Source organism: Eschrichtius robustus, unplaced genomic scaffold, assembly GCF_028021215.1.
Source record: "Eschrichtius robustus isolate mEscRob2 unplaced genomic scaffold, mEscRob2.pri scaffold_333, whole genome shotgun sequence".
NCBI classification, from domain to species: Eukaryota; Metazoa; Chordata; class Mammalia; order Artiodactyla; family Eschrichtiidae; genus Eschrichtius; species Eschrichtius robustus.
The window spans coordinates 357,501-367,549 of NW_027175292.1; positions in this window are offsets into that span (position 1 = coordinate 357,501).

The window sequence follows — 10,049 nt, forward strand, 5'->3', positions numbered from 1 at the left end:
GGGAGCGAAACACACCGGGACGCGGCCCGGGGGTCGGCAGAGACGCGACGGACGAGGCCGGGTGGACGGACGGGAGAGAGGGCCGACGAGGCGCGGCTGGCTCGGCCGCCGTCGCACAGAGGCGGCGGCGACGTCACAGAAGCCGTGGCGGGAGGGGGCGGCCGCGCGCCGCCGCGAGGGGGCCCGGGGGCCGGGCCTAAGGGCCCGGACGCGAGTCGGCCGCCGGGGCACGACACGGGGTCTCACCGCCAGAGGCCTCCAGCGCAGGGGCGGTCCCGCGGCACCCAGGACGCCGACTGGCCTTCCTCGGGCCCCCCCAGGGGCCCCGCTCGCGGGGCTCGCGACCACCACCGCCAAACACCCACGAGCCGCGGCCGGCCCGCGAGAACACTCTCCCGCGCGCACACCGGCCGCCCCGCGGCCCCCACCCCACACACACCTCCGCCGCGCCCGACTTCCCCGCCTCAGGAACCGTGAGCACTCCACCCGGGGACGCCGCCGGCCGAGGCGGCCGGGGGGGGCGACACCCTCACGAGGGCGAGGCCGGCTCGGTCCCAGACGGGGAAGGGGACGTGTGGGGAAGGGGGTCATGGGGTGGGGGCGGGGGAGGGCCGGCGGCGACGGGGAGGGGGCGGCACGCACACACGGCGAGGGCCGCGGGGCAGAGGCGCGGGGCGCTGCCCAGGGAAAGGAAGGGCCGAGGCACGACCGGGCCACCAGGAAAACAAGCGCGGGGTCCCACCGCCACACACACGAGGGCGGTCCCACGACGCCTGAGACGCCGGCCGGCCCCAGCCACCCTGGAGCCTCCCCACGACCCGGCCCCGCCGCCAGGGCCCGCGTGTGACGGTCTCCCCCGCGTGCCACGGAGGGACCCGTCCACCCAAACTCAGCCCCTCCGTCCTCGCCAGATCCGCCTTCATCCAAGTCCGACCGCCGGGGCTCGCGCCCCAGGGAAACGCTCCCGAGCGAGGCGACCCGCACCGCGCCCACACACCGCCGCCGGCTGCGACTCGCGGCGAGGGCAGGCGCGACGGGCTCCTCGTGGCTGCGGGACAGGGGAGTCGGGACGCCCGGGCGTCCCCGCCCCCTTGAGCTCGCCACGGGGGTCACCGCACGCGCACGCACACGCGCACACGCGGCCCCGCGCCGGACGCCGGCCTGGCGGGACCCTCCCCCGACTCAGAGGGGGGAGGCGCGGGCCGCGGTAGGCAAAGAGCGGCGCACGGCCCCACCGCGGGGCCGGCGCAAGCCCTCCCGCGAAGGCGAGGGGCTCTGCCCACGTGCTCTGGCAGTCGCCACCGTGGCGACTGCACGCTTGGGAGGGGCAGCGGCTGGGGGGTCCGGTACCCCAAGGCTCCCTCTCGGATCGCTAGAGAAGGCTTTCTCACCGAGGGTGCATCATCCCCCACCCATCGTCTCCCCTTTGGGCCCGCGGAGGCGCTCCACAAGCCGCCCAGTCCACGAATGGGCGGGGTGGGGGGGGTCTGCGGTATGGGTAAGCACACGGCCCACAGGAGCGCTCGCGGCCACAGCCGGGGGCACAACCTCAGCCGCCCCCCGGCCCAACACGATCCCCCCAACAGCACAGCCGTTGGGGGACGACCGCGACGAGGCGGCACCCGGCCCCCCACCGAGGGGGGGAAACAGAGGCACGCCTCCCTTACCGTCTCGACCCCCCCCCCCAAGAGAGCCACTCAGGGGACACACCACCGCGGTGGGGACCCGAGGAGCACGCTGGGAAAAGGGAACGACACCACCGCTCGGCCTCGGGCACCTGAGGGACAACCTGGAGCGCTCCAGGGGCACCACCGACGGCCAAGCAAGGCACGCTCACGCGCCAGCAGGGGCGCGCAGCGCAGCGGCGGGACGGCCCCCCCCAACGACGCGGGGAGGACCGCTCGCGAGGCACACGCCAAGGAGGCGAAGCGAGAGTGTCTGCTGCGTCCGAGGACCACGGACCCGCCCGCGCCATGAGGCAGGGGGCGGGAGACCGAGGGTCAGGGCCGGAGACCACCACCCCTGCCTTCCCCCACACCCCTCGACAGGCCGGGAGGGTGTGAAAAGAGAGGCGAGGGGCCCGCGGACAGAACGAGAAGAGCGGTCCCGTTCGCCAGGAACGTCCGTCCCTCGTCTAGCGCGACTTAGGTCCGGCCCAGGAGAGCGCGACATCACCACATCGATCAGTCAATCCAGCGAGCCAGGGGCCAGAAAGCCCCGAAGGGGAGGGGCACGGTGAGGACCATCATCCGAGGAGCCTGCTTCAGCCTCACCGGCAGCCGCAGCCCCAGCCCCCCCCACTACCACCTCCTTTTCTTTCTCTCAGGCAACACTGGCCGACGACCCCGCCAGGAGAACGCCTGACACGTGGCACGGAGCCTGCGGGGTGGGGCCGTCTCAGCCACCACCGGGTGCCTGCGGCGGGGGGTGGGAGTCACACGGGGTGGAAGACCCACGCGCCACCTCGCCCCGCCGCCCTCGGGTGAGCCAGAGACCGGAGGCGGCACCGCGGGCCGGGTCAGCCGGGCGCACACACGAGAGCCGGCGCGCAGGCCCAGGCGGGCGGCTCAAGCGGCAAGGGCCGGTTCGGGTGCCAGGCGGCAGTCCCAAGCCCAGAGCCCTGCATGCGTCCGGAGTCCCCAAGTCCTCAGCGACAGACGCCAAGGAAGACCGTGTCAGCACCTACCTGGTGGCAAAAAAGGCCCATTTCGGGCGAAAAAAATCACGACGCCCGGCAGCGGGGCCCATCCACGAATCGCAGGGGTGGTCCCCGGGACCTCGGTCCCGCCACCTGTCCCCAACACTTCCCCATCCACACCAGTCCCGGAGCTCTCGGGGCCATCTGGTCGACCCGAGGAGCGTGGTGGCAAAGTGGGGGCGGGGCGGGGCGGGGCGGGAGGGGCGGGAAAACGTGGGAGAGGCAGCGAGCGGGCCGGGGTCGCCCTCCCCAGTTCGCCCGCGCGGGCAGGTACCGGTCCCTCCGAGTCTCCGGGCGAGGACTTGGTTAGAGAAAAAGAAATATCCCACTCGGCCGCCTCCGACGAGCGGGCCCCACGAGGGACCGCGCCCGGGCCCAGGCCGCCCTATCCGGGCCACCCAGTAAGGCTCGGGCCGGTCCCCACCCCCCGGCCGGGACTCGCGGTGGAGGAGGGGGCGGGGCAGGGTGAGAAAAAGTCGCGTCCGCCGACCGGGAACCCACGTGGGCACGCTGAAGGGCCGGGTGCGCCCTCCCCGGCCACCCGCGCGAGCAGGGCCCGGTCCGTCCACGTCCCCGGACCCAGGGGGACTTGAAAACATTTTCCCAGGGAGGCGCCTCCCAGGCGACCGGAGCCCACGAGGGACCGCACCCGTGTTGGCCCTTGCCGGTCTCTCCGGGTCACCCCTCGCGGCCCAGGCCGGTCCCCACCTCTGGAGTCCGACTCGGAAAAACATCGGTCAGAAAGAATCCGACCACCGGGACCCACGCGCGCCCTCCACCGGCCTAAACGCACGGGCCCGGGCCGGTCCCCACCTCCGGAGCGGGGCGCTGTGGGGACCCGGGGAGGGAGGGGGTCGGGGAACGAACACTCCGAAGGGTGAGCCAGGAGAAGGCCCGACCGCCCATCCACAGGCGCTCCGGAGGGCGCGAAAGACCCTCTCCCTTCCCACCGCGGCGGCCCGGCCCAGGTCGGGTCGGATGGCCGGGTCGGTCCCCGCGGCCGGAGGGGCGCGGGCGGATGCTGGTCGACCAAGCCAGGCGGCCCCTCAAACCGGCTCGAGAGCGCGGCGACGGTCCCACCCTCACAGACCTGCACGCCCAATCTCAAGCGACAGCAGGAGGCGCCCACGCCTGGGCGCCACCGGGACAGTCGCCACCAGCGTCGCCTGGCTCCCGGAAATCTGCCTCGGGCCCGGCGGCCGAGTCACAGCCCTCACGAAGGTCGCCGGAGCTCCAGAGACAAGGGACAATATAAAAGCGGCCGCCAGGTGGCTCCTGACAACCGGCTCCAACGTCCCCGGGCCGGATCCCGGTCGCCGGCCGGCCACCGAGGACACTGCAGCGCCGCCGGGCCGCCCAAACGCCCGAGCTCAGCCCGGGGCGAGGCGGCGGGCGTCTGGCGCGGCCCCGAGGCGTCCGTCTCGGAGCTAGCCCCCGGGTCGGCACGACACGGCGCGACCCCGGCAGCAGACGGGGTGGGGGGGCGGGGGAAGCCGGGAAGATGTCGCCGGGAGGCTGCCTCGGAGGAGACGCGCTCCCCACGCGATTCCTGGGCGGGGGGAAATCCCACGGAGACGCCGGCGGTGCCCGGGGAGGCTGGCACGGGCTGCCCAGAGGGGCACGAGCAAGATCCCCGGCTGCCCGGACGGAGGGAGGGAGGGAGGAAGGGAAGGCGGGGACTGGCAAACCGAAACCAGGCCAGCGCTCAGAGAACAACGCAGGAATGCATCCTTTCTCGAACGGAGGAGGTCTTTCGGAAGCAGACACGCAAAGCCCAGAAGCTAGAAAGGAAAGGAAGGATACACTCTGACCCCCACACAAGTGGAAATAAACATCTATCTGTGCCTAGACGGCGACAAAGTCCAAAGACAACACATGGGTGCGTGGGTGGGGGGAAAATGCACTTGCGGTCACGAGAACATGGATTTCAAAATGGACTGACCACAACCACGGGCGGGGGTGGGGGGGGGGGGTGAGGCAGGCGGGGGTTGGGGGAATGCGGGCGGGTGGGGGTGGGGGGGCAGGGGGCGAGGGTGGAGTCCATAGCCATCCACTAAAGAAGCTGAGTTCCGGTACATCTACACAATGCAACACTCTGAGCGCGAGCGGGTGCGTGTGCGTGGGGGTGGGGGTGTGTGTGTGTGGAGTGCGGTAAGTATCGACAACCAACCGTAGTCCCACCAAGACCACACCAAACCATACCAGCAAAGAAGTCAAGCTGTAGAACTACTCTGGCCTTGAAAACAAAGGAAAAAGCACGCACGGATAACATACATACACGTATTACCTATGCTCGTGGCGCACGTATACATGGACCTATAAAGGCCTAGGACAAGCCCAAGCATATCCCGTAAGGGGAGCCTATCCAAAACAGACCGAGGCCTCACACAATTCAGCCTCCAGAAAACAAGCAACCCAGTGAGAAAAGTGGGCAGGAGGCCCGAACAGAACATGTTCATTAATTAGGAGAAAAAAAAAAAAAGAAAGGAAAGAAAACAACTTTTTTTAGTAAAAAAAACAAAGCAAAACGGAAACACAACAACAAAACAAACAAAAATGAAACACAAAACATTTTTTTAGTTAAGAAAAATAAATGGGGAACCAAAGAAGCGCACGCATTTCTCTTGACAAAGATATTCGGACAGGCCCAGGATCTGGAGTTGCGACAGCAAGTTCGTAAAGGCAGAAAAAGTGGCTCCTGATCGCACACGTATTTTTCAAGCTGAGAGAGACCACCACCACCGTGGCATGCTGGAGGACTCAGAGATGTCACCTGGCGGGTGACAGAATGGCTCTCCGACAAAAGACAGCAGTATGGAAAACAGTACGGAAGTCCCTCAAAACACTGCACACAAAACTACCATGCGACCCAGTAACTCCACTAAGTGCCCACGGAGGGGGTGAAGAAGACATGTAACATGTCTATCTGTATCAACACCCACACCTATGTAGCTATAGGTACGGACACACTGTTAGCGCTCTCTGTGTCCGTACGTGTATATCTATGAGGAGAGAGAGAGAGAGAGAGAGAGAGAGAGAGAGAGAGAGAGAGAGAGAGAGAGAGAGAGAGAGAGAGAGAGAGAGGGAGAGAGAGGGAGAGAGAGGGAGAGAGAGAGAAACAGAGAGACAAAGAGTGGACAGTCACGTGAGTGCAATAGGTAAGGGAGATTAAGGCAACAAACAAACTCCCAACAGTGGTTTTGTAAGTCAACAATCAAGATTTCGATATCATGATGTCATCAAGCACCAGCACTTCTAAAGGGGCACAACGACACACAGGGCTCACTGGGCAGGGCAGTTCAGGACCCTAAAATGACCCTGAAAGCTGAAGCTCAAAAAAGCAATCTTGTTCACCTCCACGGGGGAAAAATACCGTTGTCCCACGACATTCAAAAATCGTACCAAAAGGGGGGGAAAAATAAAAAATCGTATCAAAACATTTAAAAACTCTCTTACTCACTCACCATTTAAAAGGTAGAGAATATAAAAAGAGCCAAACTACGATTTATTTAGTGGACTGTCATGGAAAGCATCGACATGAAAGCATCTGATTCATTTTGTAAAATCCTAGGAACAGCAGTTTTCAACAGTGCTCGCCTTCTTGGCGTGGTATCTTTTCTACCTCTGGATAAGCAGTCCTATTTTTTGTTTGTTTTTCTGTTTGTTTGTTTGTTGTTCCCCTAACTGAAGATCAGCCTCCAACACGATAACCCTTTGTGCTCTGTGGGTCCAGAACTATCTCTCGAAGTGCTTTTCTGAATGGGAACGTTTTCACCAACGTCATCGCCTGGAGACATCTTCAGCCTGTCCTCCCCCCCCTCCCCCCTCCCCCCTCCTCCTTTTTCTTCTTTGTATTCTTCAGCTCTCCTTGCGCTGGTCTCTCACACGGTGACAGTGTTGTCCTTGTCCTAGGCATGCTCAGGTGTCTCCTAACCCCATCCAAGTGGACTTCCAGTGTCATCATTTTGGGTTTCTTAGCCGCACTTTCGTCGTCCTCGGGCAATTCTTTCTTTTTATTTTCCACGGACGGGGGAGACCGGGGCTGGGGACAACACCACGACACACTGCGTGTGACCCGGAAAACAGACACATACACACCAGGCAATCACCGACAGGCTCTGAAAGAGGATCGGTCACTGGACACGGGGGCACGCACGTTTGTTATTTGTGGAGTCATTGCAGACTGAACAGGCAGCAGCAAACTTTGGACTTCACGCAGCTACCGTTCATCAATTGTGGAAACTGACATTCGAAACACGTAGTTAGGCTCTTGGTGCGATTTCACCTAGTCATTGAAATGTGTACACACTGGAACCATGGAAAGTGAGACACCTCTCTCCCTCTCTCTCTCTCTCTCTCTCTCTCTCTCTCTCTCTCTCTCTCTCTCTCTCTCCCCCTCCTTCCCTCCCTCCCTCCCTCACCTCATTTCTACCAAAGGTCGCCAAATGAAGACTCGTTTGTTTCCAAACCAAGTTTCCTTTCACTCAATTGGGTGGGAGCTTTCCCTAAGGATTGCATGGGAAGGTGTTATCCTCATTCGTTTTAGCAGTTTTCCTTAGAACTAGAAAATTAGAATTCTGCTGAACGATGAACATGCACCTCGCTTAAGTTTCTGCTAGGAAATCCATGCACCATGTTGATCGAATGAAAAGGAAAAGGATTTTTAGCAAGGTTTTTTTCTCCACTTCAGATGAATTTTACAGGGCGGGGAGGGGGGAGGCGAGGGGGGTCTCTGGTGTTTTTTTTTTAATTTTTAAAAAATTTTTATTCTTGGCTGTGTTGGGTCTTCGTTTCTGTGCAAGGGCCTTCTCCAGTTGCGGCAAGCGGGGGCCACTCTTCATCACGGTACGCGGGCCTCTTCACTATCGCGGCCTCTCTTGTTGCAGAGCACAGGCTCCAGACGCGCAGGCTCAGTAATTGTGGCTCACGGGCCTAGTTGCTCCGCGACATGTGGGATCTTCCCAGACCAGGGCCCGAACCCGTGTCCCCTGCATCAGCAGGCAGATTCTCAACCACTGCGCCACCAGGAAAGCCCAGGGTCTCTGTTTTTAATTTAAGGTCCTCTGAAACGTCAGTATGTGTTCGTGAACATACTCATGTGTACTATATTCCTCCATCCAATCGTCAGTCATCTGGCAGAAGGAGAGCCTCATCACCGGCAAACAACATTCCGACCCTTAATGAGAAAATATTTTTCTGGTGCTTTCGCCAAAAAATGCAAAGCCCCTTATTTAAGCTAATGACATTAAAAAGAAATCCTTAGTACCTAGGAACAGAACAAAGTGAAAGAAACACAATGCACAGACTTGGGGGAAGAAAGAAAGAAAGAGAGAGAGAGAGAGAGAGAGAGAGAGAGAGAGAGAGAAGAGAAGAGAAGAGAAGAAAAGAAAAGAAAGAAAGAAAGAAAGAAAGAAAGAAAGAAAGAAAGAAAGAAAGAAAGAAAGAGAAAAGAAAGAAAGAAAGAAAGAGAAAAAGAGAAAAAGAGAAAGAAAGAAAGAAAGAAAGAAAGAAAGAAAGAAAGAAAGAAAGAAAGAAAGAAAGAAAGAAAGAAAGAAAGAAAAAGAAAGAAAGAAAGAGAAAATCTCTCAACCTAAAAGTTTTTGTAACAAACGGACAATCTGTGATTTGGTAAGTAAAATATATTTCTGGAACGTAAAGTTCTTTGAGACAAGAATGGAGAAGAAAACAAGAAAAAGACAATCAGAATTCAGAACCCTTAGAAACCTGAATCGGTCATGAACAGGAACTAGGAAGCCACGGTGAACGGGGTCCGTGACACCAGTGTTTCTGGACCGGCAAATGGATGATTCCATTCCATCATGTCTAGAAGCATACATTTTCACACAGCGTCACTTTTTCAAAATTTCTTTCCCCCAAAGTGATGCCAGAGGTGTGGAGTCATACATCGAAACATCTTTAGTTTTACAGTTAGTTTTAGTTTTACAGTTCCTTCTGTAATAAAGAGAGAGAAGTAGGTCCACTGAGACTTGTTGAGCCAAGAACGTTTCCATAGGTTATCTTTGGAAACGATCTAGACGTTCCACGAATTCCCCATCATTCCACTTACGCCAACTCTAAAGTTTCTAAAGTGACCCCAAAGGTCTGGGAGAAACTCTTTTTAAGTAGACATACATACCACAACACATAACCTTTCTTAAGGAGTTCCTCCACCTAGAGCTATCGAAATCACTTGTTCTAAATCCCATGACGATGAGATGACCCGTGAACATCTCCTGAGACTTTAGACGACGTCAGCCATCACCCCCCAAGTTCTTTTTCTTGCTGACGAATTCGGTTCACTCCCGTGAACTTATTGGATTTGGGGTCGACGTAGATAGAAGAAAAGGTTGACCTCGAATGCTGATCACGCTAAAGACCTGCCTAGTTTCATAAAACCCATCCCTTGACCTTGGCTATATCTCGGCTGAAGGGTTCATCCTAGATCACGTGAACTTGCAAAAACCTTCGGGCGGGTCCCTTTCTAGTGGACTGAATTCGGGAGTGCTTCCTTCTAAGCCAGTTCAAGAGAGCTCTTTCACAAGTTAACTGTGGCACTCGGATCCGTACGTAGACACAGGCCAGCTCTAGGAGGGAGCTACAGACATACCCGTTACCGGGCCCTTTCCAGATTCTTGCACAGCAGTACCATAGAAATGAAGATCGCTTCCACAAGACTCTAAGGCTAACAAGGCAAAACGTTTTAATGAAAAGACATAGCTTGTACACAAGGGAGAAGGCGGTGTGCGGGGTGGGGGGGGGGGGGGGTGGGGATGTGGGGGCGGGGGGGGGGGGGGCGAGAGACAGCTCCCCGAGTCGCTTTGATCACGGAAGGGAGAGTCTGTCTCGGGATCACTGATCATTTCCGGAAATCCTCCAAATTCTTGGATCAGCAGCAGCTGGTTCCACGGTGGCTACCTATGGGGAAGAGCAAGCGCTTCCACGAGGCGAAAGAAGCGCAGGAGGATTTTCTGCAAGAAAGCACAGGAACAGATAAGGGTTAAATGTATAGTTGAGCTTCCTGTCTCGTGACAACTAGGTACAGTCGTGGGTGTCAACAGAGGTAACGTTAACCTTTTACTCCCGCGAACCTCTTTTGTGTGTGTGTGGGGGGGGTGTGTGTGGGGGGGGTGTGGGGGGGTGTGGGGGGGGGTGTGTGTGTGTGCGTGTGCGTGTGTAAGGTCCGGGTTATTGCTCAACACCCCTCATGTCATATCCCCTTGCGATGAGGTCACCCTGAGTCAGGAGTGTGCGTATCTCCGTGATGCATCTGAAAGGCACGTGTCAAGTCAACCCAAGGGAATAGTCAACTGCACCTCAAACAGTGTCTGAGCTTGCGATAGACACACCTGTC